At 39.5% G+C, this 20,810-nt stretch overlaps 1 long non-coding RNA gene across 1 annotated transcript; it reads left to right on the plus strand.

Annotated features, from left to right (window-relative positions):
• Positions 1-38: 38 nt before the first annotated feature.
• On the plus strand, positions 39-19,740 carry LOC117517092. Its single transcript, XR_004562647.1, has 3 exons — positions 39-166; positions 12,086-12,089; positions 19,727-19,740. It is a non-coding gene; the product is annotated as an uncharacterized LOC117517092 (long non-coding RNA).
• The last annotated feature ends 1,070 nt before the right edge of the window (positions 19,741-20,810 follow it).

Below are 20,810 nucleotides of genomic sequence, written 5' to 3' on the forward strand. Positions count from 1 at the left end.
GCGTGCAAGATTGGGGAGGGGAAAAGGAAGTGCAGAAAACCCCAATTAGTTAAAAGAGCAAAACACTGACTCCTCATGCCTTACCTGTGACCGTGCTACCGCACGCACGTGAGAAACAGGATCTGTTTTCCTGGAGAACTGGAGCTGAGAAGAGCACTTAAAAAAAGTGCTTTGCAGTGGCAAATAACACCAACCTACAAACTCATTGGACAAACTGAACCCACTTTGATCTCAAAGGAAAACAGATACAGTTTCTCAGAATGATGCTGTTGTTGTTTCATCCTCTTTGGCTTTCAATGTCCCCCCCCCTTTTTAAGTAGCCTGCTGTCTGCGTAGTCAGCAACATGTCAGCATCCCACATTAGCAATGTAATATCATGCAGTACCATTGGTTAGCTGTAGGTGGCGTTGTATATATGGCTAGATGTAATGTAGCTTTGTGAGCGATGTCATTCCTGCCTGTTTGGGTTTACTGGACCAAGTCGAAGGTGTTTGTCAGACCTTGAGAGCAGGAGTGCTGTTGGGACGTGGACCTGCATGGACCGGATACGAGGTGACGTGATCCACTGTCCTTTTGGCTCCTTTCTCTGACGGGTTTTGATGAATATCGTCTTCATGATGTGTTGATAGCATTATTACTAATGTTTTAAAAAGGACAAGGATAGATCTGATAAAAGACAAAAGAATGCAAAATAAATTACAGAAAAGATTTTCTCTCCTTTATCACCAAAAAGCTTTATGTTATTTTTTTTTATTTTTTTTTTTGCATAAACATTTTAAAGCACCATACTGACAATGTTGATGTTTGAGCCCAGTATATACTGTTAGAATTAATGGCAACTGTTTTCCAAACCATATAGCTGGAAGGATGAAATTAAAGGGGTCATATTTTATAAAGTGAATTTGATTCTACATTTTAGCTTTGCATAAGGTTGGAGTTTGTTGTTAAATATTACCAAAGTCCTGAAATTCAATCACTCTGCATCCACAAATTCTTTCAATATAAGCAAAATTTTGGCCTGAAACACGCCCTTTTAGGCTAGTGGGACATAAGTAATAGAGGTCCATATCCAGACTCCAGCTTGCTGAGAGACACACGCCCACCCAGTCTCTTTTAAAGCAACACACACCTGAAAATGTGTGTGTGTTTGTGTGTGTGGGTGGGTGGGGGGGGTAGATTGTAGCACCTCATTGTCTACGAGATGTTCTTAGTTCTAAATTTTAATGTGTTTTGAGACACCAGTTGATTTCGTTTCAGTTGTCAGCAAGTAAAACTTCCCGGCAAAACGTTTTACTTGCTGACAATTGAAACCTTTTTGGGACGCTGCAGTTAATCCATTTGCAGCAATACTTGGGAATGTTAAGGCTTTTTCCTCACGTTTGTGTTGTGCTTTGTGTAATTCAGTCTGTGGATCATACCTGTGCATTCAGGGGAAAAAAGTGTGAGCAGTTTGTGTTGCAAAAATGTTGGTAAAATTAAAACAGAAGAAAAGCAAAAATGGAGGGCACACACATAAGTGCAAATCTCCCGATGTGTGTGTGTGTTTTTATGTTTCGTCTGAAGGTTATATGGTTTGTATCATGGTTGCAGCAGCGTGTCTGGCTCAGCTGTCAAAATGTTCATGGTTTTTAACTTACTGCCTCTTTGTGTCACACCGCCGTACGTTATTAAGTAAAGCTCGTCTCGGCTCTGCTGCAGCTTAACTTTTCGAATTTGTTGAAAAAATGATGGAGTTAAAAAAACCTAAAGCTGTGTACAGTTTTTCATTCAGTCACATGTTGTGCCACCCCCCCGCACACACACACACACACACACACGCTCAGTGCACAGCAGCTTGAACAAAGTCCCAACCTGATCAGGCTGAGGTCGGCGGCATACAGAGGGACGTATTAATTTGGGGTTTGGGGTCGTTTGTGTGCCAGACGTTGAGCACCGGTGCACATTTGTTGTATTTATGTTAGTTGGACAACAAGTTTTTTCGTTTTTTATTTTTTACTGTTGAAACACAAAGATGGCTGGTCATGCGCTGTGTTGTGGAGGTTTGACTTGTTTCCTGAATAAACATGAATTCCAACTGACTGACCTGCGGTTGCATTGATTTAATTTATTATTGTTGATGTCATCTGGACACACAGGCACTGAATTCATGAAACATGGCTATGATTTTTCAGTTGCTTAAAATTTAAGTCTCTAATTTGACAAAACAGGTTTGTTTTTTCTTTTCTTTTTTGCTTTTGTGATTCCAAAGTCAAACTAGTTTTAAACATCTGATAACTACAGCTGTTTTACACATACAGGATTTACAATATGTTCAGAAATACAATGATGTGAAAATGTTTGAGCTTTTACATATGTGAATGTGACATAAAAAGCCTTTTTTAGATTAAAATTTCTAAAATGATGCCCTTTAAACTCACAGTGAAAAATAAGCTCTGTGTCATAATTTCAAAGAAATCCAAAAGCCAAAATAAAGGGGTGCATAAATAAGTGCCCCCTTTCATATAACACACATAAACCACAGTCAAGTCAGGGGAACATTTCCAAGCCACTGATTATATCTTGGACTTCATTTACATCAGTTATTAAAAAATACAGTGTGGTACTATATGGTAAATATACTCAACAAAAATATAAACGCAACACTTTTGGTTTTGCTCCCATTTTGTATGTGATGACTTCAAAGATCTAAAACTTTTTCCACATACACAATATCACCATTTCCCTCAAATATTGTTCACAAACCAGTCGAAATCTGTGATAGTGAGCACTTCTCCTTTGCTGAGATAATCCATCCCACCTCACAGGTGTGCCATATCAAGATGCTGATTAGACACCATGATTAGTGCACAGGTGTGCCTTAGACTGCCCACAATAAAAGGCCACTCTGAAAGGTGCAGTTTTGTTTTACTGGGGGGGATACCAGTCAGTATCTGGTGGGACCACCATTTGCCTCATGCAGTGCAACACATCTCCTTCGCATCATCCGTGAAGAGAACACCTCTCCAACGTGCCAAACGCCAGCGAATGTGAGCATTTGCCCACTCAAGTCGGTTACGATGACGAACTGGAGTCAGGTCGAGACCCCGATGAAGATGACGAGCATGCAGATGAGCTTCCCTGAGACGGTTTCTGACAGTTTGTGCAGAAATTCTTTGGTTATGCAAACCGATCGTTTCAGCAGCTGTGCGAGTGGCTGGTCTCAGATGATCTTGGAGGTGAACATGCTGGATGTGGAGGTCCTGGGCTGGTGTGGTTACACGTGGTCTGCGGTTGTGAGGCTGGTTGGATGTACTGCCAAATTCTCTGAAACGCCTTTGGATACGGCTTATGGTAGAGAAATGAACATTCAATACACGAGCAACAGCTCTGGTTGACATTACTGCTGTCAGCATGCCAATTGCACGCTCCCTCAAATCTTGCGACATCTGTGGCATTGTGCTGTGTGATAAAACTGCACCTTTCAGAGTGGCCTTTTATTGTGGACAGTCTAAGGCACACCTGTGCACTAATCATGGTGTCTAATCAGCATCTTGATATGGCACACCTGTGAGGTGGGATGGATTATCTCAGCAAAGGAGAAGTGCTCACTATCACAGATTTCGACTGGTTTGTGAACAATATTTGAGGGAAATGGTGATATTGTGTATGTGGAAAAAGTTTTAGATCTTTGAGTTCATCTCATACAAAATGGGAGCAAAACCAAAAGTGTTGCGTTTATATTTTTGTTGAGTGTATATCCGGAAGCAGCAGTTCCCAAAAACTGAGTGACTGCAAGAAGGTCAGCAGCGGCGGTCGCTCGTGTCCCAGCAATTGAAGGTTGAAGCTCATTGGTTCTACCACAGATAGGCTTCGCGTGAGTTTTTTTATGGTGGATCACAGGTTATGAGCTCGAGACTTGCGTACTTTGGGCACCCACCTTCTCCAGCGGCACCACTGGAGATGGACATATGCTGGTTCTGGTTGGGGGTGCTTGCAGCGAGCTGGCGGATGACTCAATTGTAGTCGAGGTCCGCCTGAAAACACACCAGTCCGACCGGTGCTCTCATCCGCCTGCTGAGGAACAACTGCTGTTGGAGACTTCAAGGTTCCCGCTCGGTTTTGTGGCGCTGACTGCACTCGCCAGCCACAGAGTGCGTAGTAATGGTCATGTGTGCTTTTAAAGGTTTCAAGGTTGGAGTACCCTGAAACCACACACGACCTCCCCACGCCGCCTGGATGCAGTTTAGTGTCATACCCAGGACACTGTAAGAAGGTGACTAGTGAGGAACAAGCTGATTACCTGCCACAGGGTAGGTTTGAATCAGAGCCTGAAGTGAAAACTTCATCTTCGCCAACAAATCTATCACCTCCCACCTATCCCGGATTCCAGAGAAGTGTTCGGGCACGACTAAAGCTGCCTCAAAAAGAGACAGCTGCTACTACTACTACTACTATTACCACTATGCCACTGCTACTGTTACTTGTTAAAATGAAGATGTAAGAAGTTAAAAGGAAAAAAACAGAATAGAAAAGTATGACACCAAGTTTTTAACACACTGAGGATGCAGCACAAAGCGTCTCAACTACTGCTGCTACTACAGAAGTGCTTGATAGCCTGTGTCACTCCCTGTGTGTCAAAGAATATGTTTGTCAAGCATGGCTCAATTCTGCAGCACAAAAGTCTCTTCCTTAGCTACTACTACTACTATTACTCAATAGTCTATGTCACTCCGCGTATGTCAAAGTATATTTGTGCTGAGATGCTGTGAGAGGGACACATACACACATACAGTTGTCTCTTATTGTATAGAAGAAGCAGTCCATTGGCTGATGGGCTCCCTCATTACAGCCAATAATACGTCTGAAATCTCACACGATTAACCAATCAGATTTGCAGAAAAAATGTAATTGGATTAGAATGTTCAATTATTTTGCCAATTGTTGCTTCTATTGCAAGTGATGTAAAGGTATTTGTCAAAGGTGATGAAAAAACTGCTATTTTTGGGGTAGGGGTAATTCGGTGTAGTAATAGTAATAATATAGAAGGGTAGGCCACCAGTGGTACCACCTGGGGTGTTGAGTAGATTACTATGGCCAAGGCCCACCGCTGATGCTGCTCAACACATCATCAGCCAATGGACTAAAACTACCAAGAAGACAAGACAAACGATGTTCTGGGCTTCTATGCTTGCAAGTGGACAAAATGTGCAAAGTGCAAGTTTCGCATTTTGCATCACCAATAACATCTTCATTGTGGAGTTGAACAAGGACGTGTTTTCATACAACAACAAAAAGGATCAAATCTAGACTTGGATCTCTCAGTTGCCTTCTAGCAAACTAGCTGAACTTTGAAATTTCTTAAGAAAATCCTTCTTCAAGATGAAGCTGTAACATGGTCGATGTGAGGGTAGAATACGTCTTTGTTGACCAGCACATTTTGAAACAGAATTCTGCTGGTGAAACAAGAATAACGCTTAACCAAAACAGTTCAAATGTCCAATCCAATTAGTTTTGGTGCGTTCAGGACATAAGAATTCTCAATGCTGCTTCGGTTTTTAAAAACAGCTTTAATGTTCGCTTTTATTTTCTCTGTGGACTGCACTACCAATGTGTCAACACTAGATGGCAACATTGTATGGCAGCCACTGCCGTGCCATCATGCTGCTCATGCACAGGCTGAAGTTCAGTGTACATACACTTTGGAGGGTCAAAGATAAAAGTCTTAATTTTTGTCATAATTTTTTCAAACTATTTAATAGTACAAATTCAGATTCAGTTATTTATTCTTTTAAAATTACATTTTCAAACATTTTTATTTATGAATTGATTGATGTAATTTTAAGTAAAAGGTGTTATGGTGTTTTTGTAATTCAGTTGTTAATTTAAACTATTATTTACAGGCCCGTAGCCAGAAAAGTTTGGGATTTTGATGTGCAGGGATGAATTCTAGAGTGTTTCTTGATGACTGTTCACCCCTAGAGTCCCTTTATTCAGAGAGGAGTGACATGACGAGCCAAAAACAAACAAAAAACGGTCATGTGACTCATGGTGTCATCTTGAGGCCAAAATAAAGTTCGCTGTTAATCTTTCTGCATGTAAATCCAGCTATTTTATTCGTTTATTATTTATTATATATAATTTTTGATCCTATGTTGAACTTTGACCTTCACATTAGAAATATTACTAGGACTACTTTCTTCCACCTGTGAAATATAGCGAAGATTCGTCCCATCCTGTCTATGGCTGATGCTGAGACCCTGATCCATGCGTTTGTCTCTTCTCGATTGGACTACTGCAATGTTCTATTTTCTGGTTTACCGCAGTCTAGCATTAGGGCTCTCCAATTGGTTCAAAATGTTGCAGCCAGACCTTTGACACGAAGCAGAAAGTTCGACCATGTTACACCCATTTTGGTATCCCTTCACTGGCTTCCTGTCCCAGTGAGATCAGATTTTAAGGTTCTGCTACTCGTCTATAAAATTATTCATGGACTGGCACCTCCCTACCTAGTTGACCTAATTAAACCTTACGTACCGGCCCAGGCTTTGCGTTCTCAGGGTGCAGGATTACTTTGTGTCCCTGGGGTGAATATGAAGTCTGCAGGTCACAGAGCTTTCTCTTATCGTGCCCCTGTTCTGTGGAATGATCTGCCTGCGTCAATAAAACAGTCAGATTCTGTGGAGACTTCCAAGTCCAGACTTAAGATGCACTTCCTTTCCCTTTCATATGGCTAGCATACTGGTACAGTTTTGTTTTACGCTTTTTACTCTCAGCCTCAACTTTACCTAAATTCTGCATCTTTTAGTGAAGCTTCGGGCTAGTGGACGGTGATCACCTTAGTATTTCTCTGTTTTTCTTGTTGATTAATGCTGGTAAATTATACAGTATTTCTTGTCTTTCTGATGTCTAATTCTGTTTTTTTTCTCTCTGTTTAAGGTGCAGCTCCATCCAGAGATGGGAGTTGTATTTATGCTGGAGACCCTCCTGTTCTGTGCATCAACAGCATTTCCTGTATATTCGTTTTGTGAATTGTTCTGTAATTTATGTCTGTAAGCAAGGATACGCTTGCTTGCCTCTACTGGTGGTTGGCTCTCACTGCGGTATTGTATCACTTCCTGTTCCGGAGCACAGCGGTGTTTTTCTGTATCTGTTAGCTGTTTAATCTGCGCAGTTAGATTGATCTAGTTATCTAGATTACGATTTGTTTCCCAGTGTAATCTTTACGTGCCTTAACTAAAGCACTTCTGCTGAATCACCTCTAAATTATTTACACATTATTCACTTTGCGTGTTTTTAGGAATCCGCTAGCTTAGCGTAGCTACTAGCTCTTAGCCGATTTAGCATGGCGGCTTCTCCTGTCTCTCCCGCACTTTTCTGCTCTGGGTGTGAAATGTTTAGTTATTCCTCGGCCTCCTTTAGCAGTAATGGTACTTGTAATAAGTGTAGCTTATTCGTAGCTTTGGAGGCCAGGCTGGGCGAATTGGAGACTCGGCTCCACACCGTGAAAAATTCTACAGCTAGCCAGGCCCCTGTAGTCGGTGCGGACCAAGGTAGCTTAGCCGCCGTTAGTTCCCCCCTGGCAGATCCCGAGCAGCCGGGAAAGCAGGCCGACTGGGTGACTGTGAGGAGGAAGCGTAACCCTAAACAGAAGCCCCCTGTACACCGCCAACCCGTTCACATCTCTAACCGTTTTTCCCCACTCGACGACACACCCGCCGAAGATCAAACTCTGGTTATTGGCGACTCTGTTTTGAGAAATGTGAAGTTAGCGACACCAGCAACCATAGTCAATTGTCTTCCGGGGGCCAGAGCAGGCGACATTGAAGGAAATTTGAAACTGCTGGCTAAGGCTAAGCGTAAATTTGGTAAGATTGTAATTCACGTCGGCAGTAATGACACCCGGTTACGCCAATCGGAGGTCACTAAAATTAACATTAAATCGGTGTGTAACTTTGCAAAAACAATGTCGGACTCTGTAGTTTTCTCTGGGCCCCTCCCCAATCGGACCGGGAGTGACATGTTTAGCCGCATGTTCTCCTTGAATTGCTGGCTGTCTGAGTGGTGTCCAAAAAATGAGGTGGGCTTCATAGATAATTGGCAAAGCTTCTGGGGAAAACCTGGTCTTGTTAGGAGAGACGGCATCCATCCCACTTTGGATGGAGCAGCTCTCATTTCTAGAAATCTGGCCAATTTTCTTAAATCCTCCAAACCGTGACTATCCAGGGTTGGGACCAGGAAGCAGAGTTGTAGTCTTACACACCTCTCTGCAGCTTCTCTCCCCCTGCCATCCCCTCATTACCCCATCCCCGTAGAGACGATGCCTGCTCCCAGACTACCAATAACCAGCAAAAATCTATTTAAGCATAAAAATTCAAAAAGAAAAAATAATATAGCACCTTCAACTGCACCACAGACTAAAACAGTTAAATGCGGTCTGTTAAACATTAGGTCTCTCTCTTCTAAGTCCCTGTTAGTAAATGATATAATAATTGATCAACATATTGATTTATTCTGCCTTACAGAAACCTGGTTACAGCAGGATGAATATGTTAGTTTAAATGAGTCAACACCCCCGAGTCACACTAACTGTCAGAATGCTCGTAGCACGGGCCGGGGCGGAGGATTAGCAGCAATCTTCCATTCCAGCTTATTAATTAATCAAAAACCCAGACAGAGCTTTAATTCATTTGAAAGCTTGTCTCTTAGTCTTGTCCATCCAAATTGGAAGTCCCAAAAACCAGTTTTATTTGTTATTATCTATCGTCCACCTGGTCGTTACTGTGAGTTTCTCTGTGAATTTTCAGACCTTTTGTCTGACTTAGTGCTTAGCTCAGATAAGATAATTATAGTGGGCGATTTTAACATCCACACAGATGCTGAGAATGACAGCCTCAACACTGCATTTAATCTATTATTAGACTCAATTGGCTTTGCTCAAAATGTAAATGAGTCCACCCACCACTTTAATCATATCTTAGATCTTGTTCTGACTTATGGTATGGAAATTGAAGACTTAACAGTATTCCCTGAAAACTCCCTTCTGTCTGATCATTTCTTAATAACATTTACATTTACTCTGATGGACTACCCAGCAGTGGGGAATAAGTTTCATTACACTAGAAGTCTTTCAGAAAGCGCTGTAACTAGGTTTAAGGATATGATTCCTTCTTTATGTTCTCTAATGCCATATACCAACACAGTGCAGAGTAGCTACCTAAACTCTGTAAGGGAGATAGAGTATCTCGTCAATAGTTTTACATCCTCATTGAAGACAACTTTGGATGCTGTAGCTCCTCTGAAAAAAGAGCTTTAAATCAGAAGTGTCTGATTCCGTGGTATAACTCACAAACTCGTAGCTTAAAGCAGATAACCCGTAAGTTGGAGAGGAAATGGCGTCTCACTAATTTAGAAGATCTTCACTTAGCCTGGAAAAAGAGTCTGTTGCTCTATAAAAAGCCCTCCGTAAAGCTAGGACATCTTTCTACTCATCACTAATTGAAGAAAATAAGAACAACCCCAGGTTTCTTTTCAGCACTGTAGCCAGGCTGACAAAGAGTCAGAGCTCTATTGAGCTGAGTATTCCATTAACTTTAACTAGTAATGACTTCATGACTTTCTTTGCTAACAAAATTTTAACTATTAGAGAAAAAATTACTCATAACCATCCCAAAGACGTATCGTTATCTTTGGCTGCTTTCAGTGATGCCGGTATTTGGTTAGACTCTTTCTCTCCGATTGTTCTGTCTGAGTTATTTTCATTAGTTACTTCATCCAAACCATCAACATGTTTATTAGACCCCATTCCTACCAGGCTGCTCAAGGAAGCCCTACCATTATTTAATGCTTCGATCTTAAATATGATCAATCTATCTTTGTTAGTTGGCTATGTACCACAGGCTTTTAAGGTGGCAGTAATTAAACCATTACTTAAAAAGCCATCACTTGACCCAGCTATCTTAGCTAATTATAGGCCAATCTCCAACCTTCCTTTTCTCTCAAAAATTCTTGAAAGGGTAGTTGTAAAACAGCTAACTGATCATCTGCAGAGGAATGGTCTATTTGAAGAGTTTCAGTCAGGTTTTAGAATTCATCATAGTACAGAAACAGCATTAGTGAAGGTTACAAATGATCTTCTTATGGCCTCGGACAGTGGACTCATCTCTGTGCTTGTTCTTTTAGACCTCAGTGCTGCTTTTGATACTGTTGACCATAAAATTTTATTACAGAGATTAGAGCATGCCATAGGTATTAAAGGCACTGCGCTGCGGTGGTTTGAATCATATTTGTCTAATAGATTACAATTTGTTCATGTAAATGGGGAATCTTCTTCACAGACTAAAGTTAATTATGGAGTTCCACAAGGTTCTGTGCTAGGACCAATTTTATTCACTTTATACATGCTTCCCTTAGGCAGTATTATTAGACGGTATTGCTTAAATTTTCATTGTTACGCAGATGATACCCAGCTTTATCTATCCATGAAGCCAGAGGACACACACCAATTAGCTAAACTGCAGGATTGTCTTACAGACATAAAGACATGGATGACCTCTAATTTCCTGCTTTTAAACTCAGATAAAACTGAAGTTATTGTACTTGGCCCCACAAATCTTAGAAACATGGTGTCTAACCAGATCCTTACTCTGGATGGCATTACCCTGACCTCTAGTAATACTGTGAGAAATCTTGGAGTCATTTTTGATCAGGATATGTCATTCAAAGCGCATATTAAACAAATATGTAGGACTGCTTTTTTGCATTTACGCAATATCTCTAAAATCAGAAAGGTCTTGTCTCAGAGTGATGCTGAAAAACTAATTCATGCATTTATTTCCTCTAGGCTGGACTATTGTAATTCATTATTATCAGGTTGTCCTAAAAGTTCCCTAAAAAGCCTTCAGTTAATTCAAAATGCTGCAGCTAGAGTACTGACGGGGACTAGAAGGAGAGAGCACATCTCACCCATATTGGCCTCTCTTCATTGGCTTCCTGTTAATTCTAGAATAGAATTTAAAATTCTTCTTCTTACTTATAAGGTTTTGAATAATCAGGTCCCATCTTATCTTAGGGACCTCGTAGTACCATATCACCCCAATAGAGCGCTTCGCTCTCAGACTGCAGGCTTACTTGTAGTTCCTAGGGTTTGTAAGAGTAGAATGGGAGGCAGAGCCTTCAGCTTTCAGGCTCCTCTCCTGTGGAACCAGCTCCCAATTCAGATCAGGGAGACAGACACCCTCTCTACTTTTAAGATTAGGCTTAAAACCTTCCTTTTTGCTAAAGCTTATAGTTAGGGCTGGATCAGGTGACCCTGAACCATGCCTTAGTTATGCTGCTATAGACGTAGACTGCTGGGGGGTTCCCATGATGCACTGTTTCTTTCTCTTTTTGCTCTGTATGCACCACTCTGCATTTAATCATTAGTGATCGATCTCTGCTCCCCTCCACAGCATGTCTTTTTCCTGGTTCTCTCCCTCTGATTTGGCGCTATATAAAAAAATTGATTGATTGATTGATTGATTGTAGCATGGCCCTTGCAGAGGGTCACCCCTTTGAGTCTGGTCTGCTTGAGGTTTCTTCCTCAGAGGGAGTTCTTCCTTACCACTGTTACTCTGGGGGTTAGTAAGGTTAGACCTTACTTGTGTGAAGCACCTTGAGGCAACTTTGTTGTGATTTGGCGCTATATAAATTAAATGAAATTGAAATAGAAATTTATTCGCTGAAAATGATGGGTTGCTGTGCATCTGGATGCACAAATAGACACAAAAAAAAGCTTCAAGATGCACAGATTCCCTTCAGATCAGAACAGGAGAAAAATTTGGGAAAATAAAGTCAGCCGTGTGGGATTGAAGTAATGTCATCGTCAAAGTTTTGGGAGATAAATTTATTGTTCAACTGTCATCGTATAAACTGGATGTTTTTGTATTGTTTTCCATGTATACACACCATATATAATGGATTTTGTTTAACGGCTTTTCGTTCACATCAGATAATTGCAGTGTATTTCTATTAAAAACCCCTCACATGTAACCGGACAGAGCAGTCTGAACATGCACAGTAACAGAGGTGCAAAATTAAAGGTCAGCGCTCTGACATTCATTGATTTGAGGAAAGTGGGGCCGGAGTCTTTTTTTTTTTTTTTTTACACTGTGCTCAGACTCGGACCTGCAGCCTGGATGTGCACCTGTTAAATCAGACACAGTAAAAGGCTGATTTGACACTTTTCTGCTTTAACTCTTTCCTCTCATATTTAATAGTTTTTGCAGTGCGCACACTGATTACAAATCAGAAGATCAGAAAAGACAGCACATTTGCAACACGGAGTCAGAAAAAAGTAAATTGTACAGCTTACCTTTGATTTGGAGGTGATGATTGTAGAAAGAAAAGCTTGTTGAGGGTCAAATTAGTCCAGAATAAAGCATAATCCAGAGATGGAGAACTTTAAAACTGTCATGCACGTCGGCATCATGCAATGGAGTTACAGTTGCAGAAGCAAAAATCAGGCTTTAAATTAATTAAATAAATCATCATGAATTATAAATTCATGTAAATTTGATAGCTTAACAATTTTTATATTTATTTTAATAGCACCTGTACCTGGATGTGTTGCTGCATGTGGTTAAATGCTAAAAATAAATAAATAAATAATGTTGAAAACATAAAAGGTTCATTCAGTAGTTCAGCACAATTGCAACCTTAATGGCGTCATGTTCTCAGTTGATGCTACTCTCTGAATAAAGGGACTCTATTCACCCCCACTCCTCCAAGTTTAGTTGTACTGCTTAATATGTGTGGTATTTATTTATTTCTTTTGCACATTTTCACCTTTTCTTTGCCTTTACCACAAATTGATATTACAACCTACATGTTTGTTTGACAAGATTATTGTTAGTCAATCAGTCAATCAACATTTATTTTTATAGCCCTTTACAGCAGCCACACAGTGTCCAAAGTGTTTTACAGTAAAATCAAGTAACAAGAATTCACAAAAATAAAAGCAAACAGCCAACAAAGGTCCACTTTCACAAAAAACCCCAATAAACAAAAACAGAAAACAAACCCTTTTCAGATCCTGGCTAATGATCTACAACTCCAATTCCAATGAAGTTGGGACGAGGTGTAAAATGTAAATAAAAACAGAATACAATGACTTGTAAATCCTCTTCAACCTATATTGAATTGAATACACCACAAAGACAAGATATTTAATGTTCAAAGTAATAAAATTTATTGTTTTATTTTGCAAAATTTGCTCATTTTGAAATGGATGCCTGCAACACATTTCAAAAAAGCATGGACAGTGGTATGTTTACCACTGTGTTACATCACCTTTCCTTCTAGCAACACTCATTAAGCATTTGGGAACTGAGGACACTAATTGTAGAAGCTTTGTAGGTGGAATTCTTTTCCATTCTTGCTTGATGTATGACTTCAGTTGTTCAACAGTCCGGGGTCTCTGTTGTCGTATTTTGCGCTTCATAATGTGCCACACATTTTCAATAGGTGACAGGTCTGGACTGCAGGCAGGCCAGTCTAGTACCCGCAGTCTTTTACTACGAAGCCACACTGTTGTAACTCGTGCAGAACGTGGCTTGGCATTGTCTTGCTGAAATAAGCAGGCATGTCCCTGAAAAAGATGTTGCTCAGATGGCAGCATGTGTTGCTCCAAAACCTGAATGTATCTTTCAGCACTGATGGTGCCATCACAGATGTGTAAGTTGCCCATGCCATGGGCACTAACACCCCCCCATACCATCACAGATGCTGGCTTTTGAACTTTGCGCTGGTAACAGTCTGGATGGTCTTTTTCCTCTTTTGTCCGGTGGACACGACGTCCATGATTTCCAAAAACAATTTGAAATGTGGACTCATCAGACCACAGCACACTTTTCCACTTTGCATTTGTCCATTTCTAATGAGCTCTGGCCCAGAGAAGGCGGCGTTTCTGGATGTAGTTGATGTATGGCTTTTCCTTTGCATGGTAGTTTTAACTTGCACTTGTAGATGTAGCGACGAACTGTGTTAACTGACAATGGTTTTCTGAAGTGTTCCTGAGTCCATGTGGTAAGATCCTTTAAACAATGATGTCGGTTTTTAATACAGTGTCGCCTGAGCGATCGAAGGTCACGGGCATTCAATGTTGGTTTTCAGCCTTGCCACTTACGTGTAGAAAGTTCTCCAGATTCTCTGAATCTTCTGATTATATTATGGACTGTAGATGATGGAATTCCTAAATTCCTTGCAATTGAACATTGAGAAACATTGTTCTTAAACTGTTGGACTATTTTTTCATGCACTTGTTCACAAAGTGGTGATCCTCACCCCATCTTTACTTGTGAATGGCTGAGTCTGTTGGGGATGCTCCTTTTATACCCAATCATGACTGTCAGAATTAGTGTCCTCAGTTCCCAAATGCTTATTGAGTGTTGTTAGAAGGAAAGGTGATGTAACACAGTGGTAAACATACCACTGTCCCAGCTTTTTTGAAACATGTTGCAGGCATCCATTTCAAAATGAGCAAATATTTGCACAAAAACAATAAAGTTTATCAGTTTGATCATTAAATATCTTGTCTTTGTGGTGTATTCAATTGAATATAGGTTGAAGAGGATTTGCAAATCATTGTATTCTGTTTTTATTTACATTTCACACAACGTCCCAACTTCATTGAAATCGGGGTTGTATAACTGAGAAATAAGAAGGTTATACCAGTGCTTTTTACTTCACGCCGTCCTCAGAAAGAGATTTTAGGCAAATTTGGAAAAAACACAGGGAGTGATTTGCAAGTGCACACACCAAGCATGTTATACTCATACTTCGATAATACTGTGATCTGGTAGAAATCCCGAAGAGGCACCTGCACCAAAATCATGGCAAAGTGGGGGAAGAGGGTGGTTTGAATCCGCCGAGCCCCACTGGCTACGGGCCAGATTCAATGATGGATTAATATTTGATTTGTAAGATTCTTTTCGTAATTCTAATTTATTTATTTAGTTATTGCCATTTCAAATGTTAAATAATTAGCTTATAAAAATCCATTTATTGATAGATACTAAATAACTTAGATGGTAAACAAAATTGCCTATTTTTTTTAATAAAGTTAGAAATTAATTCATTAAATGTTTCATTGCTGTCTCCTGGACACATGGTCCTCAACAGTACAAAACCACACATTAGATGTTAATAACAAGCACAACTTCTACCATGTCACTGTTCAGGTCAGTTTGTATTACTGCAGTTAATGCTGAGTTCTTAAATACAGGATTTGTGGAGAAAAGTTTCAACTGAGGTCACATTTCAAAATGCACATGGATATTTATGCAGTTCTGCCTTGTTAGCATCTTAGCTTTGAATCTACTACTACAACCCCTGGCAAAAATTATGGAATCACCTGCCTCAGAGGATGTTCATTCAGTTGTTTAATTTTGTAGAAAAAAAAGCAGATCACAGACATGACACAAAACTAAAGTCATTTCAAATGGCAACTTTCTGGCTTTAAGAAACACTATCCCCCAAATTAACACCTGCATCATATCAGATCTGCTCGTTAGTCTGCATCTAAAAAGGAGTGAACACACCTTGGAGAGCTGTTGCACCAAGTGGACTGACATGAATCATGGCTCCAACATGAGAGATGTCAATTGAAACAAAGGAGAGGATTATCAAACTCTTAAAAGAGAGTAAATCATCACACAATGTTGCAAAAGATGTTGGTTGTTCACAGTCAGCTGTGTCTAAACTCTGGACCAAATACAAACAACATGGGAAGGTTGTTAAAGGCAAACATGCTGGTAGACCAAGGAAGACATCAAAGCGTCAAGACAGAAAACTTAAAGCAATATGTCTCAAAAATCGAAAAATGTACAACAAAACAAATGAGGAACGAATGAGAGGAGACTGGAGTCAACGTCTGTGACCGAACTGTAAGAAACCGCCTAAAGGAAATGGGATTTACATACAGAAAAGCTAAACGAAAGGCATCATTAACACCTAAACAGAAAAAAACAAGGTTACAATGGGCTAAGGAAAAGCAGTTGTGGACTGTGGATGAATTGGATGAAAGTCATATTCAGTGATGAATCTCGAATCTGCATTGGGCAAGGTGATGATGCTGGAACTTTTGTTTGGTGCCTTTCCAATGAGATTTATAAAGATGACTGCCTGAAGAGAACATGTAAATTTCCACAGTCATTGATGGGGCTGCATGTCAGGTAAAGGCACTGGGGAGATGGCTGTCATTACATCATCAATAAATGCACAAGTTTATGTTGATATTTTGGACAATTGAAAGGATGTTTGGGGACGATGAAATCATTTTTCAAGATGATAATGCATCTTGCCATAGAGCAAAAACTGCAAAAACATTCCTTGCAAAAAGACACATAGGGTCAATGTCATGGCATAGGGTCAATGTCAGTGAGCAGATCTGATTTGATGCAGGTGTTAATTTGGGGGATGAAAATTTACAGGGTGATTCCGTATTTTTTTCCTCAGAATTGAGTGATTCCATATTTTTTTCCTCTGCTTGGTCTAAAAAAGTAACCGTTACTGACTGCCACAATCTTTTTTTCTTGATTTCTTATAGTGTTTCTTAAAGCCAGAAAGTTACCATTTGAAATGACTTTAGTTTTGTGTCATGTCTGTGATCTGCTTTTTTTCTAAAAAATTAAACAACTGAATGAACATCCTCTGAGGCCGGTGATTCCATAATTTTTGCCAGGGGTTGTATAAGCAACAGGTTCATCGTGTCCCACGAAAGCCTGTACTCAAGGTTCTTGAAATGGAGCAATATCTCCACCTGGTGAACACTTGCCATTAATGCAGATACAACAGAATTTCACCAGGAGATCCAAGTTGTAACAACTATATGTTAATTTTTTCCAAAATAAGTTTATAATTAAAATCTTTCAAGCAATGTGTTTTGTCCTTTTTTTCCATGGAGGACAAAAATATCTCATAGACGTGATTTACCAAAACAGCTGGACAGGCCTCCTTTAATGAAAGATGTTCATTATCATGGGAAAGACAAAAAGGTGAAATAAAGTACACAGTACAGTTCAGGAAAACAGAGTCATTATTTAAGGCACACCTTTATAATTTTCAACTCTATCACATATGACTAGAAGAAAAACAGAATGACAACTTAAGAACAATAAAACATTACCAGAGACTTCACAGACGTGGCAAAAATCTGCTTCCAATCTAAAGTTCATGTTTATAGATATTACAGTGGTTGACAATAATTACTTCACTTGTCACATCATACGTTAGAAACAACAACCGAATGGAGTAAACGTCACCTCTCTTGTCTAATTCTGAACCGGTCGCTACATCGGCCACACTATGGAACCGCGTGGGTCCTGGATGGCAACTACCCAGGCAAACAACTGGTGCACCTCCATGCTTCAAAAGTAACCATCTTTCTGCCACAACCAGGTGGAACCAGGGTGTCCCCTTGGCTTTTTTTTAGCCGCTGGGGTCCTCGACGCTAATATCATATAATATAAGCAAAAACTTGGTCAGTATCCCACAGCAGCTGATATTTAAGGTTCTTGAAATGCTGCAATATCTCCACCTGGTGGAATTTTACCATTAACGCAGATACAATAGAGTTCTGTCAAGAGCTCTAGCATAATATAATATAATATATCTTTTTCATGATCCCACTTTATTTTAGAGATAACACAGTAAACTACCCTTGGAGCTGTAAAATTGCATCAATGACAGTGTAACAACAATAACAACACCAACAACAACAACAACACAAAGTTAAGTCAGAACATACTAATGATTAATAGAAATGTGCTGATAATGTTTGAATATAATAACAGCTACCATACACTGGAAAGGATTCTGTCTGACTTTAACAGACATGAAGGTCAACAGAGGGATGAGATGTTAGCAGAAATCACAATTTATTCACTGTGGGAAAAAAGCCCAGGATTCTACTACAGTGCCGACACATCCCGTCAAAGGAGCCAGCTGTGTTTGTGGAACAATGAGACTATGTGCATTGCTTGGTACTCGTATCTGTCTAAAATGTCTGTTTAATTTGTGAACATGATGGAAAGGTGAACCTCTTCCTTTTTTGCAAATAATTCCAAACAGCACAGATTGAATGAACAGCACATATTGATGGATCCGAGAGAAAATCTTAATGCAGACTTTAGCTGCAACGTTATAAAATCAACCGTCCTAAAAGACAGCAGGGATTCAACTGCAGCTTGTTTGTGCAGAAATGCTACAGCAGATGAAGACACGTGTGCAAAGCAAGGTTCAGTACAGAAACATCTTCCACCTAATCTACACTTTTACATCTTATTGCAACAAAAATATCACTTTTGTGTTCCCATTTTTCATGCGTTGAAGTGCAAGATGTAAGACTTTTTCTGTGCACACAAAAAGCTTATTTCTCTTGAATTTTGTTCACAAATTTGTTAAAATCACGTTTGTGACTACTTCACTTTTGCCATGATAATCCATCCACCTAGCAGGTATAGCATATCAAGATGCTGATTATACAGCATGATCAATGCACAGTGTAGGGGAGAAACTAGTTACATGTAACGGAGTTAAAAAAAATTACAAAATCAATGTAATTGTAATTCATTGCAGTTACTGAAAAAATGTTATTAAATTAAAGCTGCCCTTCAAAATCTTTTTGATTACAAAGTGGTTACATTTGGACATGATAAACAACTAATGTGTAAAATATTAATTCTGCTGATATTGCTTTACATCTTTGATGTGCAGGAATGGCACATTTCTAAACAACATAGATCACCAAAAACAGCTGGGACAAATTTGCACTGCCACATTCTGTCGCCAATGAGCCTGTCACACCTTGACGATTTAGCCTTCATGTGCCGACTTATGTAAAATGTGGTGTTTGGAATGTGGCCTTCGTCGAATAAGTTAATGCAGCTGTCACACCATGGCGATTTAGCCACCGTATGGCGACGTATGAAAAATGCTGCCAGTACGCCATTATGTGGTAGTTGACACATTCAGTAAGTTCTGTGGTCGTCCAGAACACGAAATACGTCTACATACATCCAGTGGTGGGCACAGATAACCGAAAATTAACTTCGATAACAGATAATAAGATAACTGAAAAGTTATCTTTGATAAAGATAAACCGATAAACCACCCAAAAATGTACGGAAGTTACAGATAATCGATAAAGTCCGATGTCTAGGTCATCTGCAGTTACTAAAGAGCTGAAATTGCTTTTTAACACTATCGCGTTCGAAAGCAGTAAAAGACCTAAAAAATAACCAAGAATGTTTGACCATACTGCCACCTGCAGGAAACAACACAGACAAATCCTAAGGAAATCAACTTTTTACTGATCATAATCATTTTTCTTTCAACATTCTGCCCCTGCTGGAAGTGCTTGTTTACAACAGCACTCCCACCATAGAGGCACACCAAGAGCAGCCATAAGACCACCTCCCTATTAATTTCAACACTCCGGTCAGGTGGAGGTCTTGAAAAATAAAGTCATACTAACTTATGTTTTTTTTGAAAATACTGATAGAATAACTCCATTAATGTCAATTCTGTCATTTGTACAAAGTTAAAATATAACATATATCTTTTAATGTTGAATAAGGCACTAATTCTGAGGTTTTGTAACAAACACAGACCACAAAGCATTCTGGGTAAAAGTGCTAAAAAGTGATTGGTTCAGTAATCCATTATGTAAACCAACACGTTAATGTGACGTGTGTCGTGTGTTGGTTTAAAGATAAATGTGCTTTTGTAAAATATTCCATTTTTATTTGTAAAAACAGGCATTTTTATGGAGCCCTGGAAGTGTCATCGCAATTGCATGTTTTAAAACTTTTAAGATGTTGTAAAAACTTCATTCACACTACGTCGTTTAAAAAAAAATTCATCCACATCGAACCGTATAAATGTGTTGTAATTAGTCTGCCAAACCTTTGGGTGGCGGTACTGATTAAAATTCTATCCAATCAGGAGCCTTATTCTCTTGTTGTCACTTCCACAAAAACTAAAAACATGGCGCCAACCTCGTTCGTGTGGACTGATAAGGAGTCGGAATTACTTCTAACCGTAGTTTTAGAATACATAGTTAACAAATATATGCACACAAAAAGCGCCTGGACAATGGACAATACCAACACTTTGAGAGCAGCCAGGTACCCAGACGTTTAATACTGCCATGAACACTCCTGGCCAGTAGATGGCAGTAGCGGCCTTGAAAAAATGTCAAACAAAATTCCAGATAATCCGTGTCTGCTACATTTAAGATGCCTGGAATTTAACAAACGCAAATACACTAACGTCTATAAACCCAGAGAATATATTCACGAGAGTTTTAGGCACTAGAGTTTAATGCTGTTATCTGTGGACCCTGAACATTACCTTATGCTACCCATAATGCATTGCTGCCTGGCACAGCATGTGCTCACAAAACCTTAAAAATTAGCACATTACTTTAAAACGAAAATATATATCTGATATTTTCACTTTATAAACTTCAGACATGACAATAATGTTAAATAACTTGTCTAAAATGAGTGGTTAAAATTTGAATGATAAGTTAAACATGTATGCCTCTGGATGACTTGGTGACATTGGTTAATTAGTATGGTGTTAAAGAAATTACTTTTTTTTTTGGTCACCAGTTTGTCTTTGCTTATAGACAATAGAGTGGTTTCTGTTTGCAGAGGGTAGAACAACATGCTTATTAGGAAACTTTTAACAGGTAGGTCTCAACAGCTTTAACAGTTTTGAAAATGTTTTTTAGTGTTCAGCTTAGTTTAGTGCGTTAACGGTCTAAAAGTTATCGGAAGATAATTAGTCCG

The sequence above is a fragment of the Thalassophryne amazonica genome, chromosome 9 (assembly GCF_902500255.1).
Source record: "Thalassophryne amazonica chromosome 9, fThaAma1.1, whole genome shotgun sequence".
Classification (NCBI taxonomy): Eukaryota; Metazoa; Chordata; class Actinopteri; order Batrachoidiformes; family Batrachoididae; genus Thalassophryne; species Thalassophryne amazonica.